General features: G+C 36.0%; 1 long non-coding RNA gene and 1 other non-coding gene across 2 annotated transcripts in view; both read left to right on the top strand.

Annotated features, from left to right (window-relative positions):
- The window catches only part of LOC129149468 (uncharacterized), a 289,276-nt gene that overhangs the window by 20,991 nt on the left and 246,486 nt on the right, over window positions 1-21,799 (top strand). The gene's annotated exons all lie outside the window — the stretch shown is intronic.
- Window positions 1,661-1,755, top strand: LOC129149595 (small nucleolar RNA SNORD116). Its single transcript, XR_008556473.1, has one exon. It is a non-coding gene; the product is annotated as a small nucleolar RNA SNORD116 (small nucleolar RNA).

The raw sequence follows: 21,799 nt of genomic DNA, 5'->3' as shown, positions 1-21,799 counted from the left end.
TTGAGTTGGCCTGAGGAAAGACATTTCCTAGCATGAGAAGTTTTTGCACTAGAGAAATGTTTAACCTTAGCCGTTGATTCTGCCTCAAAATAATTGAGATCAAAGCTGCAAAAAAGCAACTCTTCCAGGAGCTTAATAACATACCACATTCAACTTTTGTATATTGGAGGTTATTAATACTAAATATTAGTCTGGGAGTCTTTGCCAAAGTTCTCCCTCTCTACTTTCAAACCTCCACATTTCCTCTACATGTGTCATTATTTGAGGTGTACTGGAAAGGCCTCATTCTTCCAACAAGTAGTCTGCGGACAGTGGATTTTCCCGTGTGGAAAGAAAAACAGGGATGTGAATGCAGCACAGAATAGATCCAAATACACACCCTCAGAGGAAGACTAGAAAAATAATCCCTTTGGAAGTTCACTGAAGCACCAAGCTGTCGCTCTTACTGATTTCTAAGAAGGCTCTTCTGCTGGCTTTAACTCTGAGAATCTTATAGTGAAGCTCAGCTAGCTAAGTTTCTATCACCATCCAACCCAGAACAGCTTGTGGAGACTTGGGTGAAACTAAAATTATAACAAAGGTGGATGGATACCATAACATACATCTCCAGTATGAGGGCGGAGGTGTGACATGTTTCATATGCTTTTTGAATTTCTACTTCCTGCTGTTCATTATGGGTCATTTATAAATCCTCTTTAGACAGAGAGAGAGAGAGAGAGAGAGAGAGAGAGAGAGAGAGAGAGAGAGAGAGAGAGAGGAAGAAAGAGAATTCACCCTCCATGAGTTTTCTATAAAATGTTAAAGTATTTTATAAAACACCACTTTTCCTATACCACTATTGATATTTCCTCGTACAAATGATTTGATTGTCCTATGGTAGCATGATTAAAGTTAATTAGAAGGAAGTGATGAAGATCAACACTGTGTAAATTGGACAGTTCAATAATTCTAATGCAGCAAGTTTCTCTTAAGACAGTAACTTTTTTTAGAATATAAGTGTACATATTCTCTGCTTTGCAGTAAAATGCAATGCCAGCACAGAGCTATTGAGAGGCTGTGGATGTTGGGTCCTCGTCATGAATGGGACCTCACCTTACTGTTCAGGAGAAGAGACAACATATGGGCAACTTCAGGCCCCAGGCCCGCTCGATTGACAGCTACAGCTATTCCAAATATTGTATGTAGTTTGTTTCCCCCTTTAGGATATAGGTAGTTGAAGTCTGAAATATATTACATATAGAAAACTTTATAACAAAGAATGTAGATGAAAATAGTGATGGGGAAAAAAGAAAAACGATATCTTTCCTGACAATCTTGGCCACCCTATTAAGATGTGTATTGATCACATTGAGAGACTTCTAAGCATGAACAGATTTGAAAATGGCAATAACAAATGTGCAAGTCCCCCCATCTAGCAATATTTGACATCTGTATAATAACCCATTCATTGATATTTGACAGTTATTTATGACTCTTCAAGTGAAGCACAGTTGTTTATTTGGATTTTGATTTATAATTTGAAGTAATCTTCCCAGAAGAATATTAAATATTGTGCTTGACACATTAGTTGAAGTTGAGTCATCATCTATTACTGAAATATACCAATATGAAATATTAGGTGCTTTTCTATCAACCTGAAATATTTCTGACAGTGAATTTTAAATCGATCATTAATGCTCACTCTCCTGCTGTCTGATGAAAGATGCAGTTGATGACTGAAGAGCCTTTTCAGCTTTCAGAGTTGCACTGAGGTTTCTGGGTCATGGAATCATAGAGCTGGAGGATCCCAGTTACCGTTTAGGTTTAGGATAGCTAAAAGTTCAAAGAGCATAAATGATTGTTAATAACCCACAATATGAAATTTATATTAAATTAGAAGCCCAGCACACAAAATCGCACGGCCCCGCCCACACGTGCCGGTCTTTGGTCATTACGGCGTTAGGGCCACTGGGTTTTTATAATATAGATGATAATGCCTTTTAGGTATGAAAACTAAACAAAAATGCAATGTTAGAGAAATATTTCCAGTCTTATGAATGGCATTGTGCATGATACTTCCAAACAAGTTAGTACTCTAGATATGAAAGAGTGGAGAAGTATGTTCCATCACAATGCCAGAATGTGGTGCAGCTAAGTTGTTGAAACCCCTTTAAATAGAATTTCCAGAATAGGTTAGCGCCATTTAAACAATAATTTTCTGTTCTGTTAATAATTAAAGGTCAGTGAAATGTTCTAATAAAATTTAGATAGTAGGACATTGATAAATACTCTTCATCCAGTTTAACAAAGTTTTATACAAAAAGTAAGCATATTAATATGCTCTATTAGGCTGATTGAAACTGTGCAAATGGACAAAGCCCAAACTACACAAATGGGAATCTATTTGCCTTGCAGTAATTTATTTTCACTTCCTGGCCTCCAAATTAATAGTAACTAAACATTTTCTGGAAAGAAGGCCTAATTATTATATTTCTCCTTTTCCAGACTATGCAAACTAATAAATCATAATTAACATTAGAGACTCTTTAAACAGTACCCATCCACCACTATTTCTATAAAATATAATTGCAGCTACAGATTTAGGCCCCTAAACACATACTTAAATAGTCTTTCTTTTTTTCCTAGAAAACATTTGTTTAAATTATAAATACTTATAAGACAGGGGGATTGTGGGACTTCTACCCTATACAAACATACCCTCTGTTCTTATTCACATCTGTTTGTTTTTAAATTTTGTAGACATTCTCTTTTCACTGCAGCACATTATATCTACTTTATTTATCCATAATGCCATTTAGTTAATTAGGAGATGCATTTTATTGTTATTTTGTCACTAACTTAAAGATGTGATGCATATTTCTAAACTGAACAAGTTGATACTTCCCATTTCCACTTAAGAAATTAAGGTATATTCTAAACAAAAAAAGAAAAAGAAAAAGATAAAAAAGAAATTAAGGTATATTCTATTGAGATACCTATTAGATAATAAGTTTTAATGTGAATAGATCCTAATTGTACTAGCTACATTTCACTCATTACTGCAGATAATATGAATGGACCTTTAACATATTCAAAAAAAGACTTTAGAATTCAAATTAAATGAGACAGTTGTAGTATTAAAAGCCTACTTTTAACTTCAAATAAAAAATATGGGAAAAGTTGATTTTCAACTTCAGATCTATATTAAAAAGGTCAATTCAGCATGTATATTAGATATCTCTAGTTCAATATGATGTATTTAAGAGACAACTTATGATTTGGTAAAGGTCATTGGAGTCAGAAATGCCAAATCACATTAGTCTCACTCAGCTGATATAAGTTACCTACCTGTCTATATGCTTAATGCAAGGTTGCTGGATTTATCTGTTAAATGATTATCTTAAAAATCAGTGTTTCTTGAAAATGTTTATTCTGAAAAATGAATTTTAAGAAATCTATTTCATTTTATTATAATTTAAATTTTAAAAAGATTTTTCTTCTACCAGCTTAGATTCTTTGTCTTATTCGAACTGCTTTATCTGTATATTTGACCATAACTAGAAGGTTGAAAATTAGCAGAAACAAATGTATGCAAGGACCACAGAATTTCTCAATATTTTATAAAAATTCAGTTTTTAAAAAATTAATGAACTTAAACAAAAAGCTGAACATTTGTGCATATGGTCACACTGTAGTGAGGATAATTGGAACCAGCTGTTACACTGTGTAGTTTCTGGAAGCCTGTATATAGCCTTCTAGCTACATTGACTATGTGCAGGCCTTAATAAAAGAAATTAAAGCATATGCAAGCCTGAATGACTTCCACATCCTTCTTCAGAAGAGATTTAATTCAGACCAGACACAAGAGGCATAGCTTTTCCATTGTCGCTTGACTATAACCTACAGGTAGGTGAAATAATGATTTTTTTTATTGTCATGATTTAGTGGTTTGCAAGATGTAGCCATTTTTCTTGCTTCATTTATATGTGTCTATTTATGGTGAAGTACCATACCATGTTATAGTCAAGGATTTTTAAACATACACACACACCAATACCAACAATACCTAGCATCTCACTTCTCTTATCTTTGCTTAAAATATTTTCTGGTGTAAAATATGGTAGAATAAAGTAGCACACATTAAGCCAGACAAACATTTTTACTTAAGGGAGGCATGATAGAATTGGTAATATTTCAGATTCATCATTCAAAATTTCTGTCTAGCATTAGTATTTAGTTATGGTGAGAAAACAATAATAGTTCAGGAGAAGGTTTGGGGAAGATGGTGACAACATCTTTTTCTTTTTATAAATCTTACTGAATATGTTCACTGTAGTACACAGAATAAGAGTGGATCCATCAAAGATATCTGCATCCTAATCCCCAGAACCTGTGAATATGTGAATTTATATGTCAAAAGGGTCTTGCAGATATGATTAAATTACAGATGCTGTGATGAGAGATCCTCCTGGATTATCCAGTGGGCCCATTATAATCATAAAGGAAGAGACAGGAGTCTCAGAGTCAAAGTGAAATATGAAGATGCAACACTGATGGTAGGAAGGACTGAATTGCCTAGAACAGTTGGGTCTCCATGGGCCTTAAATTAAATGAACCTATCAGGATTCCTTTTGAAGAAAGGGAGAAAGCAGTGAATGAAATAAAAAACTAAACAAGGTACAGCTATCTGAAGTGATGTAAAACAAAGGTTTTATTAAAGTACTAGAGGCCCGATGCATGAAGATTCATGCAAGAATAGGCCTTCCTTCCCCTGGCTGTCAGCACCGGCTTCCCTCCAGCACCTGGGACCCGGGCCTTCACTCTGGCTGCTGCCTTCCACCTTCGCTCCAGCCCCGCTGACCTCCTGTAGCTCCCTCCACCCCCCACACCGCCCCCCCCCCCCCATAGCAAGCATCCCACCCTGCCCGCTCCTCGCCTGCGCGTGTGTGCTGCCCAGAGGCCCAGAGCGGCCAGGGTGGAATGCCTGTGTCATCGCCATGGTGATGATGCAAGCATCCAGGTCTGGCCGCCGCCATCTTTGTCGCATCAATTTGCATATTTCCTCCTTTTATTGGCTGTGGGTGCCACCATCTTTGTCGCGGAATGATGGTCAATTTGCATATCCATACTTATTTTATAGGATTAGACAAGAATAGGGCCAGGAAATCATAGAAAACAAGCTACCATATATTTTTATATCACTACCAAAATTGTGTGAAAATACATACTCTGTGAAGTTAGAATGCTATCTAATTTTAAAAGTCCAGGAAAACAAATTTCACATAAAAATAAATAATAGAGAAATATGGGTCATGTCTCATACAAAATTACAGTAAGATAAAAGAGAATAAGTTCTCTAAAGTTAACAAATGCATATTCTAAAGATATACTCCAAAAGCAGATCAAAACATATTAAAATAATAAAAGCTGGTCAACGTAAGGACAAAAGGAGTCCCAGTGGAACACTAAAGCAGGCCAATCACTATAATTCAAGCAAACTTTCCTGAAATAAAAGATTTTAATTTACATGTTGATGGAGCACACTCTTTGAGAGCATCAAGACATTCTAATATAATTATTGTTCTTTCAGAAAAAGTTAAAAAAAAAATCCTTCTTTGGCCATCCAAAAACTCCATAATTTTTCATTAGACTTTTGGACAGTAAATATGTTGTGCCAGGAGAAAATAAAAAATATATTAAAGAAGACCAAGTGAAGAAAATGTAAGCCAAGGATTTTATATCCAGCAAAATTGACTTCAAGCATACAGGACATTGAAAGAATAGCTATTGGTATGAAGATGGGGAATATTGTACATTGATTACTTCCTCAGAAGTTGACTAGAAAATATGCTTCAGATTAGCAGAACAACTAGAGAGCCATCAACACAGGAACTGGTGCTGAGATCAAGAGAACACTAAATGGAGGTTAAGAAGAAGTGAGCATAGCCTACAATGGTTAAGTGCTTTGATAACATAGGTATAGTACACTATTTTTAAAAAGAGGGAAGAAAAGGGAGATTATATGCAAAAAATTGTTTTCATAATTATATTAATTGTAGTATGATTATTCATCATTGTGCTGATCCTGTGTGTAATTTGAGTATTGAACAAGCAAGCATTTGTGTGTGCTCTCGATAACTGGGATTCTTAGTTTAGAAGGAAAGACACAAATGTCATTGAGAAGAGGTGAAATAAAGATTCTCTAATTTTTTAAATTAAATTTATTGGGGTGACATTGGTTAAAAGATTATGTAGTTTTTGGATGTCCAAAGAAGGATTTTTTTTTTTACATTTCTATGATACCTGCTATATATTGCATTGCATGCCCACCACCAAAGTCAATGCATATTTTCACAAGTTTTCAGAACCTCCAAGATATCTGGCATTCTGAGGTTCTAGGTGATCACCATATATTTGGCCCCCTTTACCTTTTATTATCACACCACCACCCTTTTCTCTGGTAACTATCATATTGTTATCTGTTTCTGTTTGTTCATTTATTACTTTCAGTTTTCTATCCCACATATGAGTGTAATCATATGGTCCTTAACTTTCTCTGACTGACTTATTTTTCTTAGCATGATATTCTCAAGGTCCATCCAAGAATCACAAATTGTGGTTTTTCATATTTTTTGTGGCTGAGTAGTATTCCATTGTGTGTGTGTGTTTGTGTGTGTGTGTGTGTGTGTGTGTGTGTGTGTGTGTGTGTGTGTATGTGTGTGTATACTCCATCTTCTGTCTAATCATCTATCAAAGAACACTTTGGTTGTTTCCATGTCTTAGCCATCATGAATAATGCTGCAATGAACATAGGGGTGCACATATCTTTGCAAGTAAATGTTGTCAAAGGACTTAAACTCATCAAATATGTGTAATTCCATGGGTTCATAATTTCAGTTAAAAAATAACTGGTCACTTTTAGAGGATGATTAAAAACGGATTTATAAAATGAGGGGATTATACTTCTTTTCCCATATGAGCTGTGCCACGGGAATCACTAAATACATAAGTGGTGGTGAGATGTCTCTCTTTATAATAGTATCCCCAGTATTAAATAGAAATAGAAGTGCTATAGTGAGAATACTATCACTTTGCAACTTTCAATGAATTAATAGATATAGGTATTAGCATCAATGGATACTAACATCACAAAACAAGAGATGACCAGATATTATATGCTTTCAAAAATCTTACCAAAGATCGTGAATAGTCATGTCAAATCTCTGGATCCAGCTGGCCTTTTACAGGGTGTACCAAGAAAAGGGCCATGTGAATAAGACCATGAGCATGAGATCAAAAAGTAAAACTTCTTCAACAGATAAATTGTAAGGAAAACGAAAGGTTGGAGATAGTACTTATACACAAAGAGATATTGCTTATAATCTTATAAATTATGAGGCATTGATAAATTTAACTAATAAATGTTAATTCTTATTACATATCTGGTACTTGCTAAATATTTAGAGTTTTTTTCTCTTTAATCCTCACAGCAACTCTATGAATTAAGCATTTTTTTTTAATTTTTTACCAGTTTACAGAGAAGAATGGACATATACTAAGTTTAAAGTTTTGTTCAAGTTAAAAATCTCCCAAGTTATGATTCTAAGATTTCACTCTGCATCAATTGGAATACAACCCTGCAATTTCAATGCTATGGTATATTTAGTATTGTATTATCTCTATATATAAAAGCCTATGCGACCATTACTACTGGACAACCAGACAACTGGCCAGTAGCTATGACATGCACTGACCACCAGGGGGCAGATACTCCACGCATGAGCTGCCTCCAGCCCGCAGGCCCCAGGCCAGCCAAGGCAGGTACCAGCAAGGGACCCCTGATCGCCCCCCCAGTCACCCCACAGATTAGCCCTGATCGCTAGCCAGGCCTAGGGACCCTACCTGTGCGCAAATTTTGTGCACCGAGCTCCTAGTACTATATAAGAATCAAGTCATATTGTATAGTTCAGGAAGGATGTCAATGTTTTTAAATCAGAGAATGGCATAGTCAGAATTGTATTGTAGTAAATTAACTCTGGATACTATATGTAGGAAAGGAGTTCTTTATTTGCTGCATGGATAATAAGAAGAGCCATAGACCTTGGAGGTTCTGAAAACTTGTGAAATTGATTGTGAAATGTTGAATTGAATATTTGTGCATCTTTCCTGGGAGAAGTTCTGTAGCATTCAGCTGATTATCAGAACATTCCATAAAGAATCATAGTGTTAGAAGAAGTTATAGATGCCACTTATGAAATTTATTAGGTTCCTAGAGCCTGCTCTAACAAAATACCACAAATTGAATGTCTTAAAAGACTAGAAATTAATTCCCTTACATTTAAGAAGCCAGATGTCTGAAAGCAAGGTGTCAGCTGGATTATGAAGGCTCCTTCCTGCCTCTTCTAGCTTCTGGTGTTCCTTGGCTTACACAGGATAGCTCTGAACTTCACCTCTGTCTTACATGATTCTTCTCTGTGAGTGTCTCTGTGTCCTCATCTCTTCTTGTATGGATACCAGTCATTGATGTAAGGGCTGACCCTAAATCAATGATGGCCCTTACATCAATGATGAGTTCATCTTTAGATCCTTAGCTAATAACATCTGCAGACTCTTTCCAAATAAAGTCACATTCTGAAGTTCTAGGTGGACATGAATTTGGTGGGGTCACTATTCAGTCCACCACAAGAAACTATTATTTTAGTCCAGAAGAGCTATGGTTCCATAAAGGGATTGGAACAATAAAAGGGGGAGGGTTTAGAATACCAAATTTTTGTTTATGATTGAGTTAATGACTGCAGGGAAGAAAGAACTGAGGATGAAGCCCAGGTCTCTAGTATGGGAGATGGAGAGACTGTTATGTTCTTGGCTGAGATTAGAAATAAAAGATGTAGGCTTGAGAGCAGATCTGTGTGGTGTGTTTGGTTTGGACATGTTGAATTGGATATGCTCTTGAAAGAAATGTCTCAGAAACAGTGGGCAATAAAATCTCAGCCTGAGTTGAAAGAGAAGTTTCAATAGAAGGACACGATTAAAGAAGTAAAGGGGGGATTCTGAAATGGCCATTTTTATGTGAATATCTTTGAAAATGAGACAGCTCAGGATGCTGAGTTGTTTCACTGAGGATTTCAGGAGAAAATCCAGGCCACAGGGAAATCAAAGTTCGATGGGAAGAAAGGAAATCATGACAGGAAATGACAAACTTTCCAGAACCATAAGCGAAGGAGAGCAGAGATAGGCAGAGGAGACTATATGATCAAGTGAGGAGTTTGCTTTTTTGAGGTAAACGAAATAGGCTTATGTACTAAAGGAAAGAAATCAATGAAAAGGAAAGTGATGAAAACTAGAAAGGGAGGAATTTGATGGGCAAATTGTAAGAAAATAGAAAGGAATGGAATCTTGAGTACATGGGGAAGTTGTAGCCACACTTAAAACCTCTCTGATGAGCATAGAGGTGCTAAATTGGCTGTAGGCAAAAATGTTTAGAGACAGAGGCAGGAAATGAAATGAGGTCACCCTGAGTGTCTTCACTTCTGGGGAAAGTAGATGTTACTTGTTGAGGGTGAGGTTACTGGTGGCGTGAGGAGTGTGCTGACAGTGAGAAGAGCCACTGTATAGCCCACAACACCAGCAGAAAACAGAAGCGTGTTGCTGAGCCTTTCATTACACTTACAGTCACAGAATCACTGGGCCTCTCCCAGAAAGTTGAGATTTCCTACTGTGATTCTGGAATGGCGTTGAAAGACTATGAGATTATTTACCACCAAGTTGGTAGAAGGCACTGTTTTTAGTCCCTGCCTACAAATACCAAAGAGAAGCCAAGTTTGTAGTTCATTATTTTCTAAAAGGCCGTTGGAAATTTATTCAGGATTTTGGCTTCTACAGAGCCTGCAGATTGTATTTATGTCCTGCTGACATCAAGCAATTTATGAAGCTAAATAGAAAGATCAGTCTTGGGAACAGGGTCATAATAATTCCCTGTAGCCATCACCTAAGTAAAGTGAAACGTATTAAACTCATTATAAAGAAACTTATCATACACCAGGCCTCGAAGTGAACTCAGAAAACTTGCCAACAACGTTTGAGATTCAAACATTCTCTCAGAGTAGCACCGGGTTCTAAAGTTAATCTGTAAGAAAAGAAGATAGAGGAATTTAATTCATCATGCCACTTCTCAGAGTAAACCACTCCGTCAGAGAACTGGTTGGTGATTACGTGAACTGGCGCTGGAGCCAGGAGCCTGCATTTGACTTTCCTTTTCTTTACTTCTGTGACCTTATGTAAGTTTCTTAACCTTCCTGTGCCTCAGTTGTGACAGCTGTAAAATGAAGGTAAGGATAGAAACAAGCTCATATCTTGTTATAAAATTTTTAAATTATATTTTAAACACATAGGTAGGACCCAGAAGATAATGTAACTTTAAAGCATCCCATTAATGATAACATTTTTAAAATAGCTCAGATTGCATAGACTAAGTTTACACAAATGCACACGCATATATACACTAACACATAGACACATACATACTCATACACACTCTATTGTTTTTCTTATTGTTGGACACTTGGGGATGAAAAATATATTTTAAGGCTAGTAGGATATAGTTTAATTCTATTATAAAACAAGATTAATCAGATTATCAAATTATATATATATATATTATTTTTTTTGCTAACTATATAGGTGAGTCCTTGGACATATGTAAGGAATGCATTCTTATATCTTCTCTTGCTCCCACAGGCATTTAACAAATAGTTTATTATTATGTAATATGACACAATAGGTTGGTTCATAGCTTGCACTGTTCAAATTCTTTCACTTCTTTCTAAAGAGGTTATATATATTATTTCATTGAATGCATAAAACAACTTCATATGGTAGGTAGGTAGATATTGCTATTTATAACATATTATTAATATCATAAACCTGTTGTCACTTAGGGAAGTGTGAATGTTACATTTAAATACGAAGAGAGTCCAGTATGTATAAATTATAGTTGTATGTGTATTCTATACGCACACACATAGAGAATTACACATGTATTTACATAGTGTACTGAAAGTCTGTGTGCGACCTGAACAATTGTCCGTTTTCATTGGCCTCATGAAATTTTGCATGGTTTTCAAAATGGGCATTTTGAAAAATTAGGAACCAATTTGCATGATTTTCCCACTGTGTTTTCAGTAGTATACAAATAGTCCACCTTCAGCAAGGTACAGATTCACAAATATATTGAAATCACTGGGATGATTAATTTTATATGTAGGTAGTTACTGAACATATTTGTCCTCTGGGCATTTATGTCTCCTATTGCAGCCTCTTAACTCTTGGAGTTTATCTTGCAGTCCCTATGACTACCTGAACTGAAAGCCAACATCAAGAAATGCAACATTTTACAGGAATATGAACCCATTAAATATATATGAGTAACACAACATTTTTTAAAATATATTTTTATTGATTTCAGAGAGGATGGGAGAGGGAGAGATAGGAACATCAATAATGAGAGAGAATCATTGATCAGCTGCCTCCTACATACCTCCCTACAGGGATGGAGACCACAACCCAGGTATATACCCTGACTGAAATCGAACCATGACCTCCTGGTTCATAGGTTGGTTAATGCTCAGCCACTGAGCCATACTGGCTGGGTGCAACATTTTAATATTAGTTCCTAATTCTAGAGTCACTCAAATTGTATAACTTGATATGATGAAGCTTCCATGTGATTTAATAGTATATATTATCACATAGTGCTCTATAATTGGTTTGGTTGTTACTCCATCTCACTTAAGAGATACTCTAAAGTGAATTTTCCACAGTCCCTAACAGAAGATACTCAAATTTGGCCCCAGCATAGAATATTGACTCTCTCTGGCCTGCCTGGACAGATTCTACATATACTTAGACTAAAACTCTAATTTCACATCATCTATCACAGTCCATATTAATATCTCCCTCTCTTGAATTTCCACAGCAATACCCTATTCCCAGTAGGTTGCAATTATTTTTTTCAAATATCCATACACTGACACATGGTCTTGTTTGTAAATACCACGTATTCACAATTTGTTTTCTGGTTCAGTGGCGAGCACTTGGCATGCTTCATGTTTCTCTCTCATGAGCTACAGCACTTGCTTTAGTGATTTACACAGCATGAAACAACAAACACTTGGGGCATCAAAATTAATACAACTTATGCACATCAAACACAGTGCCTATGTCTCATATTTATCTTCTCTCTTCTATATTACTCAGAATAGCTGAAGGCCATTATACTTTCCCCAAACTACTATGCACATGATGGCCCATAGAAAATCTGATAGCCCCATAGAAAATCTGTTCAGACACGCACTGGCTCTAGGAAATGTGTCAGAGCTTCGACAAAGCAAACGACTAATTTCAAAATGATGGCGGAATTCTCTTTGGTGATACATAAATGACATGCATTTATAAGGAAAGGCATGCATTTATATAGGGCAGGGAAGCTGTCATGTAGAAGAATAAACATGGAGTTTAAAGTCTGATTGGAGTTTTACTCTTGGCCCTATCTCTTATATGTGATTTTGAACAAGTTTTGAAGCACATTTCTGAGCCTCATTTTTTATTTAAGATAATAAAACTTGTTCCACAGGGTTTTGCTTTAAATAATAAATGTGACAACAATGACAAAAGTGCTTTTAGCTGTAAGAAGTTAGAATTTTTAGAATTATTTTGATATTGAAACATGTTGCTTCAACACAATTCCTATTCCAGTTCTTAAAAAATTAAATCACTATCTTATACAAATAACATGAAATCACATTAAAAACGAGCTGAGAATAAGAAGTAAACAAAAACCATCTTGTATTGTTGGGCTATTTTCTTTGTGACAATCTGTAATTCAACCAGAATTTGTCAACTATCTACTGTGTACAAGGCACATTTTTATCGATAAAGAAAACAAGCCCTCAAGGAATGAAATGCCTGGAGTCTTTTAGGCCACTGTGCATGTATTTTTATTAATTTTTAAATCAACACTTGAAATGAAACTGAAGACCTTGTAAAACATTTATTATACTCCGCTTCCAACTCCCACAAGTCTAAGAAAAGTTTGATAAATTATTAAGGAAATCAGATCCTAACCTATTTCCTATGGTTCATTCATTCATTTATTCCTTTGTGCATTCATCCAACAAATATTTACTGAATAATTAGTTTTTGCCTGGCTTGGTGATAGATTCTAGATATATGGTGGTAAAGTATACATATGTGGGTGGACTCTCTCTTTATGGAGTTTATAGCCTTGTGAGGAAACAAAGTGTGTAAAGGTAAATAATTTAACATAAATAAAATGCAATCTGTGATAAATGAAAAAGGAACACAAAGAGTACAGAATTTGAAATAAGCAATAGAGGACCTACTTTAAAAGGAAGGAAGGAAAGTCTTCTGCAAGTGAAGTGACTTCTAAGTTGAGTCCCGGAGGATCAGAACTTAGTGTTGTGGGTGCAGAGGAAGATCTTCGGCAAAGCCCTGAAGGGGGGAGACATCATGATGCACTTGAACGTAAGTCAAGGAGCTTATGTGGTGGGAGCAGGGAGACAGAGGTGAGGACAAGAGGTGACAGTGGATAAACAGTCAGGATTGGGATCAAGAAGACCTTGTGAGCCAGGGTAAGAAGTTTTGGTGTTATGTGAAGTGCAAAAGCTAGAGAAGATCTTAAAGGATCAATGAACTGATTTATACCTTTAAAATTTATTTTTTTAAATCAGAATTGAATAAAAGGAAAAGCTTGGAGCTAATACAAAACTTTCTGCAGAAGAAGCCTGTGTTGTCGCGGTGACAGGTGATGGTGGCTTGAAAAAGTGTGGTAGCAGAAAGTAAAAGTGTCTTTTCATAGCACATTTTACCTTAAAGTGGAACTGGCAGTGGAAGAAATTGAACTTGGGGTTCACTTAAAATTATTGACTTTCTTTGGGGAAAGGAGAGAGCAGAGATTTTCATTAACTTCACGACTACTGGTACAAATATATTCATAGAAATCATATCTTTGCTTTGCCTGGTCCTAAAATACTTTATCTTGGAACATTCTATTACTTCAAGGAAGTTATGCTCTACAGATTGTCAAACATTTTTTACACATATATTTGCTACTTTCTATGTGCCAGATATAGTGATAAATGTTTTCTGTATGTATTTTCATCTGATTTCCATAACAACAACACCATCTCCATTTTTGAGCTAAGGAAAGAGAGGAAAATAAGGAACTTGTCCAAGGTCATTCCACACATTAGATTTAGAGACTAAATCTAAATTTGCCTCTGTCTAACGCAAACCTCATGCTTTCTGTTTGAGGTTTTTGACCCACTCCTTTGTCTATAAGCTAATGAGAGAAGCCTCCACCAGAGTTCAACCTTGCTGGCACCTTGATCTTGGACTTTCAGTCTCCAAAACTGTGAGAAAATACAGTTCTGTTGTTTAAGCCACTCAATCTGTGGTTTTCTGTTTGGCAACCCAAGTAGACTAATACACTGACCCTTGGCCTAGCGCATTTATTTATTCAAGAACATTGCACACTTACAACGTGACAGGAATTTTATAGAGGTTTAGAATTACAAAGATGAGAAAATAATGTCTTCCCTATCTGAGCTAATATAGCATAGTAGAGGGAAACAGACATACATTTGGCCAAGACGTACAGTTTTCAAACAGTTATTCCTGTTTACTATACAAAAAATGAAAGGCAAATGTTTTTTTCTCTCCCATTGGGAAAGTTTGATGATTTGATTTCTCTTGCTTTAAAAAATTTAAACAGAACTTTTGTGCAAATACTTTAGTGTCTCATTTTAATGGTTTATCAAATGACATTGTCAGAAAAACAAGGTGATTTGACAGAAGGGAAGCAGCTTGCAGGCGCAAGGTATTAGTTAACACCAGGAAGAGATCATCCTGGCTGGGGGCGAGCTGGGAAAATGTGTCTAGTTCTAAGACCTCAGCATCCTGGACCCTCTTCCCTGCAGTGATTCAAGGACATGGCAGAAGTCCAGAAAGGGTGGCTGCCTCGTGTGTCTGGGGCATGCATTATCAACAAGGGTGACATTGCTCCAAGACAGCAAAAACTGATTCTTGAGGAGTAAAAGAAAAAGAAATTACATGTTCAGGTACTCTGTGGCCTCCCAAAGGGTCACAGCAGAATATAAGCAGGTAGCATAGCTGTACAGAGAAAATGATTAGGGGAAAAAGATAAAGAAACACTGGTCTAGAGTGCTGGACCAATTCTGGAATCCCACTCAGGCTCCCACCCTCTAGTATACTACAGAGGAGACACACCTAAGGACCATATGGACATCAAACAAAGATTTTTAAGCTGGGGAGGCTTACCACGCCTTGGCACTACCTTAGAGTCCTCCAGAAACTTGGCAACAAGGTTGGGACAAAAGAGCTCCAAGATACCTGAGGTTGAATGCCTCACTGTAGTGGGAGCTCAAGCAAGAAACTTAAGAAATGAACTTCTATGGATTTCTTGTACTGGGTTGGTAGAATGAGATATATACCTGCTGCTGTTTTTAACAATAGTAAGAAGTAGAGGGTAAATAGACATGATAAACGTCTGGAAGAGGGGGTGCTGAGAAAACATGGGAATAATAATTCCACCTAAGACAGGAAGTAGAGGGAAGGGTAAGATATTGTTAGAAAAACATCACTAGGTGAGGTTCCAATCAAGGGGTGATGATAGCCTAGTGGAAAACAATTGTAATGGAGATGGAGTGGACAGTTGAGATTTAAGAGTATTTGAAGGTATAATTGATGGGATTAGGCTTCTCCTTGAATCCCAAGGAGAAGGGTGTGCTGGAGGTATCTAGGATAGCTCTTAGAAAGAGTCTATGAAGGGAAGCTGAGGTCATAGGAGAGAAATTTTCCAAATCGCCTTAGGACAAACTCAAACTCTGAATGCTTTGTGAGAATCTGTTCTGGTAAAGATTGTTTGTCTTAGAGCAAAGTTTGTAAATTGACAGCCGTTAGGCTAAATGTGGCCTTCAAACAGCTTCATTCGCAACACTGTATTGGCAACACTTTTAAGAGTATCAATATTCTTTAGAACAGAAAATAATTTATCAGCATTTAAAAAAATCATACATCGTCTTTATAGTAAACCAGATTTCTGAGTGCTCAGGTCGTCATGCCCACCTAACAACACCAAAAACCTGGGCTGGGGCCAGGAGTGGAAGCTTCCTTTAGAGGAGGCACAGGGTCTCCAGTTCACCAGGGTCCCTCCCCCTCCTCTGTTTCATTCATTGCCTGACTGGTCCTACAGGACTCCCGCAAGCCCAGTCACTATAGAATAGAAAACATCAGAGACATCATAGAACAAAATATGCCTCCAAAGTAGAGCATAGAAGGTGTGCAATATGGAAATGGAAGTTTGACTGAAGTCCTTCATTTGCATGTAATTCCATGCAAGAAAAGAGCAAGACTAACTAGTATCGATTCATACCAAAGTAAAAAGAAACATGAAATCAGAAAATACGCATTCAGAAGGGAAATGATAAAATAAACACTATAATTGAGGGAACAGGTCAAACAGGATTTCTAATTCTGGTAGAATTTGCAATTCTTTCTTATTCTGATTAAGTAGGCTTCCTAATTCTGGCCCCAGAATATAAACTTTAAAACAATTATTTGTAATTATTATCAATTATGCCTGTCTATCTCTCAGAAAATTTACAATTACCAAATTGTCATATAATGTCTACCTATTTAGACATTTTACCATGTCTGCCCACCCATCTTTGCTACATCTATACTTATCTGAAAGCTATTATCCTCTTGAGCTGATTCCCTCCAGGACTAGAAAGCAAAGTGCTAAAGAACAAGTTCATTTTATCACAGAAAGTTCACTGTGGTGACATTGTTCTCCAATTTCTGAAAATGCTAAACCATTTTGCACCCAGCTTGACCCAACAGCTGCAGCTCTTCTACTCTCACTCCCTAATTTGTTTGCATTTGGCTTATATTCCTCACTCTTTGGAGTGCTGATAATTATACTTGTCTGGGAGGCTTAGAAGCTATAAAAAATCTGGACCTCCTCACATTTCAACACAAGTAGACAAGGCGCAGGCTCCAATTTGGAACTGCACAGACTTACAGAGGCATGCGAGCCCAAAGACATCAAGAGCAGCCTGCCAGTGTGAAGACTCTTCTACAAAGCCACTCGCCATATGGTTGGCCGCAAATTGTGGGCCAAACAGGCCAAGATGTTACACAGGATTCCAAAGGACCTCTGTTACCATATGTGGTTGGTATGGGGCAGGTGTAGTGTTGATAGTCAGAACCTCGTAATCCCAGTTTCAATGTAACTGTGATATTTCCCTCCTCTGAGAAACACCTAACAATCTGACTAATTAAAAAAACAGCATAAAAGTTAATGATCACAGAGTACTTTGAATGAAAGGAAAAGTAAGAATAATAAACATTTACGATGAAGTTTGTTTTTAGGAGAGGTAGCCAAGAAACAATTTTAGATATGTTCAAGTGCTAGTGATCATATTAGTTTGAAAACTTGTTTAAGGTAATGGAAAAATTATTCAGATACATCAGGAAAAGTTACACTTAGGTATCACTTACCAACAGCTAATAATGAAGTTAGTACTGAGGTTGAGTTTACACAGATTTAAAACCAAGCCCTCCCTAGATTTATAATCTAAATTGAAAACCTAAAGTGTGATTTAAGTTCATGTTAAAATATTTAAAAATTTAAGCTGGCAACCCATAGGTCTAGGGATTTGGAAGTGTGTCACAAAACATTTCCATATTGCACACCTTCTATGCTCTACTTTGGAGGCATATCATAGGTCTAGGGATTTGGAAGTGTGTCACAAAACATTTAAACTTAGTCTCTTCTGTTTCACACTGACCTAGTCAATAGGGAACCAAAGACAGACTTCATTATCAATATTAAGGTTATTTCTGTTCAGTTTTTTGGAGAAGACGTAGTCATATTGGTGACAAATACTCATCTTAAATGATTGTTCTTGTTTAAAGATAAATGAAAAACTCTTAAAAATATCACCAAGAATTTGAGACTTCAGAAAAGTTTCCTAAATGGAGACTTCCCATTATAGTTGGGATTTGTGATCAACTGACTAAATAATTAGAAGATTGCATCTTCTTATTTTCCAGCCCCCTTCTGTGACTAAAACTGTTACCTTAAATTTCAGAAATGCCAGCTGCTTCAAAGAGCTATTATATTTAATTTTTAAAAAGGCTTTTTTTATCCCAAAGACTATAAAAAAATAACCCACCTAAGAGTTGTTAATTATCATTAAGCAGGGAATACAGACATTTTTAAAGTGTTTCTCAAAGTCAAGTCATGATTCCCAGGGAAAAGGGGAATTCATGTTACATCAAGCATGAAACATGTGTTTTGAAAAGTGACTTGAATCACAGGACTAGGACTTCACATGGGAGTTTAAAAGGCATTTTGTTTAGTTTTAGCACATAATAAGATAAAGTTCACGGTTTTGAAATGTGGCTGCCTTGGAAAATAACATTTGGAGAATGTGTATGAATCTATAAAAACAAACACACTATAGAGAGCTTTTCAGCATGGCTGGAATTGACAGAAATCCAGATGTTCCCTTTTTTATATTCTTGGATCACCACCAAAAGCAAAAATAGCATCAAGCTGGGCTGACCCATATCACTTGAAGAGGAAGTACTAACCCTAGGACAGCAGGAATTATTTAACATTCTTTAGGGGAGGGCTGGAGAGCCTTACAACTTGAATCCCCCATTTGCACATCTGAATCCCAGTTACACTTTCTGTAATGAAAACATTCAGTTCATTATATAACGTCTATGATCTACACACACTCAAATCAGCCAAATCACAAGTTTTATTGAAGCCTCAGCTTTTAAAGCAAATGCTAAGCAGATAAGGGCTCTGGCTTTTCTTAATCAACAGAAAACAGAACGTAAGATAAGCTTACTTGAAAAGCCAAATGCTTGCTCATCAAGAGTATGACAATCTGCCAGAGTGAAAGTTTGAACACAAATTCTAATCTTTCCATTCACCACCCTCCTTTTCTGTGGGTTTCCTCAAAGGAAACAATCTGACAAAAGTACCATCGTAGAGGGTCATAATTCCCTTTCTCCTTTAAAGAGAATTCAATGAAGCCCTAGTTAAAAAATAAAGTATTAGTAATAGTTGAGAATTACTATTAAGCAAGAACAATGTTTTTACTCATTTGTTAAGTGAGTGTGTATGTGTGTGTGCCTGTATGCATGTGTGTGTGTGTGTGTGTGTGTGTGTGTGTGTGTGTGTGTGTGTGTCATACGTAATTTTCTGGAGTCTATCAAGGCAAATGCAGAGTGAGTATAGACTGTGTTGGGGGAGGGAAGAAGAGATGGAGGATCATAAAAATACAAAGTGTGGGAAGAAAATAAGCAGAGTCTCAAAGCTATGGGAAATGTGCTACCTTTTTCTTTACAGAGTAATGAAGTGTCTAGGGGAAGCTAAAGGGCAAAAAAACTGAACACTATTCCCAGAGTAAAAATAAAACAGCTTGGGATTAAAAGGATCAATAAAGGTTAAATAAGTGAGAAGGCAAATCTTTGACAAGCGAAAATAAGCGACCAAAAAAATATTCAAAGTTAAATGAAAGGTACATCTTGATTATGCTATGTTTTACATTAAAATGGAAAGATATTTATGAAGCATAAAATTTCATTATAAAAATTAGGATTTATTACTTTTATCCAAATAGTCCAAAAGATATGGCCAGGTTTTGTGACATGCCCTTCATTTAAAATGAACATTATTAATGTCATATATCTAAAGAAATGGAAGTATATTTAGAAAATAGAATACTGCTACAAATCCACTTAAGACAATTCATTATATAGACATTTATTTAAACAATATTATCATTGTCTCAATAGCTTATAATATTTTAGTTTTCCTAAAAATCATTCCACTTCTGCATTATGTAGAAAATGCTTTGGGCTAAAGTTATGTGAGTTTCTTTTTTTTAAACGTTTTAATAGTAAACTAAGGTGACAACGCTAGGAAAATAAGTGACAGTTTTTTAATATATTTAAAAAGTAATGTTATTTTGAGATCATAAATATAGTTTGAACACAAAAGAATGAATCCAGTGTAATGCAATTCATCATAATCCATAAACAGAATTTTTAATATGTGGCCGTCCCTTTAGAGTTAATGAGTTGTCTGACTCTCAGGATGAGGGCTTCTGTCTACATTGGCTTTTGGAAGGTTGATAACAGACATTTAGCTGGATTTCTCAAACTTGATTCTGTGAGCGAATGACAAAAACAACTCGATGGTAGGCAATTATTTCTATCAATCAACAAGGATTTTGAGCACATATCATTTTCTTAATACTGTGCTAGATGCAAGGGAAATGTGTAAAAGATAAATAAAGGAATTGTAAGACACAGACCCAAACTTTGAAAGTATACAAATATGCCTGAAGAGGTAAAAACAAAGCACATGAAATAATTAGCAAAGTTAACAGCATATTCTTAAAGGGGGATTTACTTTGAAAGGCCAAAAATGCTATAAAATGTTAGAAATGCTAAGATAAATAAATGTCAGAATGATCAGAGGTGATTTCAATGGAACAAAATTTGGAAGAAAGTAAGAATTAGATAAATTAAAGGGGATGAAACTGATTCCCCCCTAACTGATGGACATGCAAAGCATAAACATGGGGACAAAGAAACTAAGTACAAATTTCAGCTGAGAATATTAAATGAACAACTTGATTGATGCAAGTGGATGTGTTGGAGAGCAAAGATCGATACAGACTAACATGTAGGATGTACGTGGAGCGTCTTGAAATTCAGACAGGATTTGGGTTTGCTGTGATAAGAAACTAAGAGTCAGTAGTAATTCTAAGGCATGGGGAATCTGATGAAAAGGTATATCTGACAGAATGCAGAGGAAATGAAGAAGAGAGGAAAGGCAATAAAAAGTGCCATGGTGTTCGTTATGAAAACAGAATATAAATTAATATTACTCGAACATTCCTAAGTAAACCTGACTTTCAGCAATCAAACATGCAGTGACGTAAGTCAGTTAACTATAACCATGTCGGAGACCCGTTAGTGCTTGTCTGCAGGATTATATAATGGTGTTACCAGGGCTCAGAGCTTGGTGATAAAAAGAAATCAGTTCAAAGAAACACTGATATGGTAGAAAATGAGGAATATGAAACCACACCCTTATTCAGACCCAAAATAATTTTACTGCTACCTTTAAGTAAGCTTATTTGTATTTTTGGGTTTTGGGGTGTTTTGGGGTTTTTTTTTGTTTTGCTTTTGTTTTTTAAGCTATCTTCCAATGCCCAAAGTGAGGGAATAGTTACAATATTTTTCCATCTGCCCAATAAATTCTTCCAAGTTTAGGCAAAACCTTTTACTCTTCTATGACAGTACAACAACACTCTTATAAAGATAGGTATGCAATAATTGCAATCAATTTTACTAGATATTGGTGCCAATGTTAATTAGGTATGACACTATTTTGAAAAGTTATTTGATAGAATATTCAGGTTCATTGTGGTTTTTACTATTTTTGCCTTTTCATTCCTTTAAATGTCAAATTCTATCTATGCACCCTTCGTTGACACCAAATGGTCAAATGAAAATAAATGTGAGTGTAACTGGTTGTTGTTTTATAGTGCCCACATTTATGACTACCTTGGGAACCAATTACACTGCATCATATATTCATAAAATCATAAAAGCTTTCAGAAAGCCAGAATGACAGTAATATGATGAAAGTCCATTAACCACATTTCACAGCTTGACATGTAGCCTT

This window comes from Eptesicus fuscus, chromosome 6, assembly GCF_027574615.1.
Source record: "Eptesicus fuscus isolate TK198812 chromosome 6, DD_ASM_mEF_20220401, whole genome shotgun sequence".
In the NCBI taxonomy this organism is placed as follows: domain Eukaryota; kingdom Metazoa; phylum Chordata; class Mammalia; order Chiroptera; family Vespertilionidae; genus Eptesicus; species Eptesicus fuscus.
Note: the sequence above shows the minus strand (reverse complement) of the source record. Positions and strands in the feature narration are given on the sequence as shown.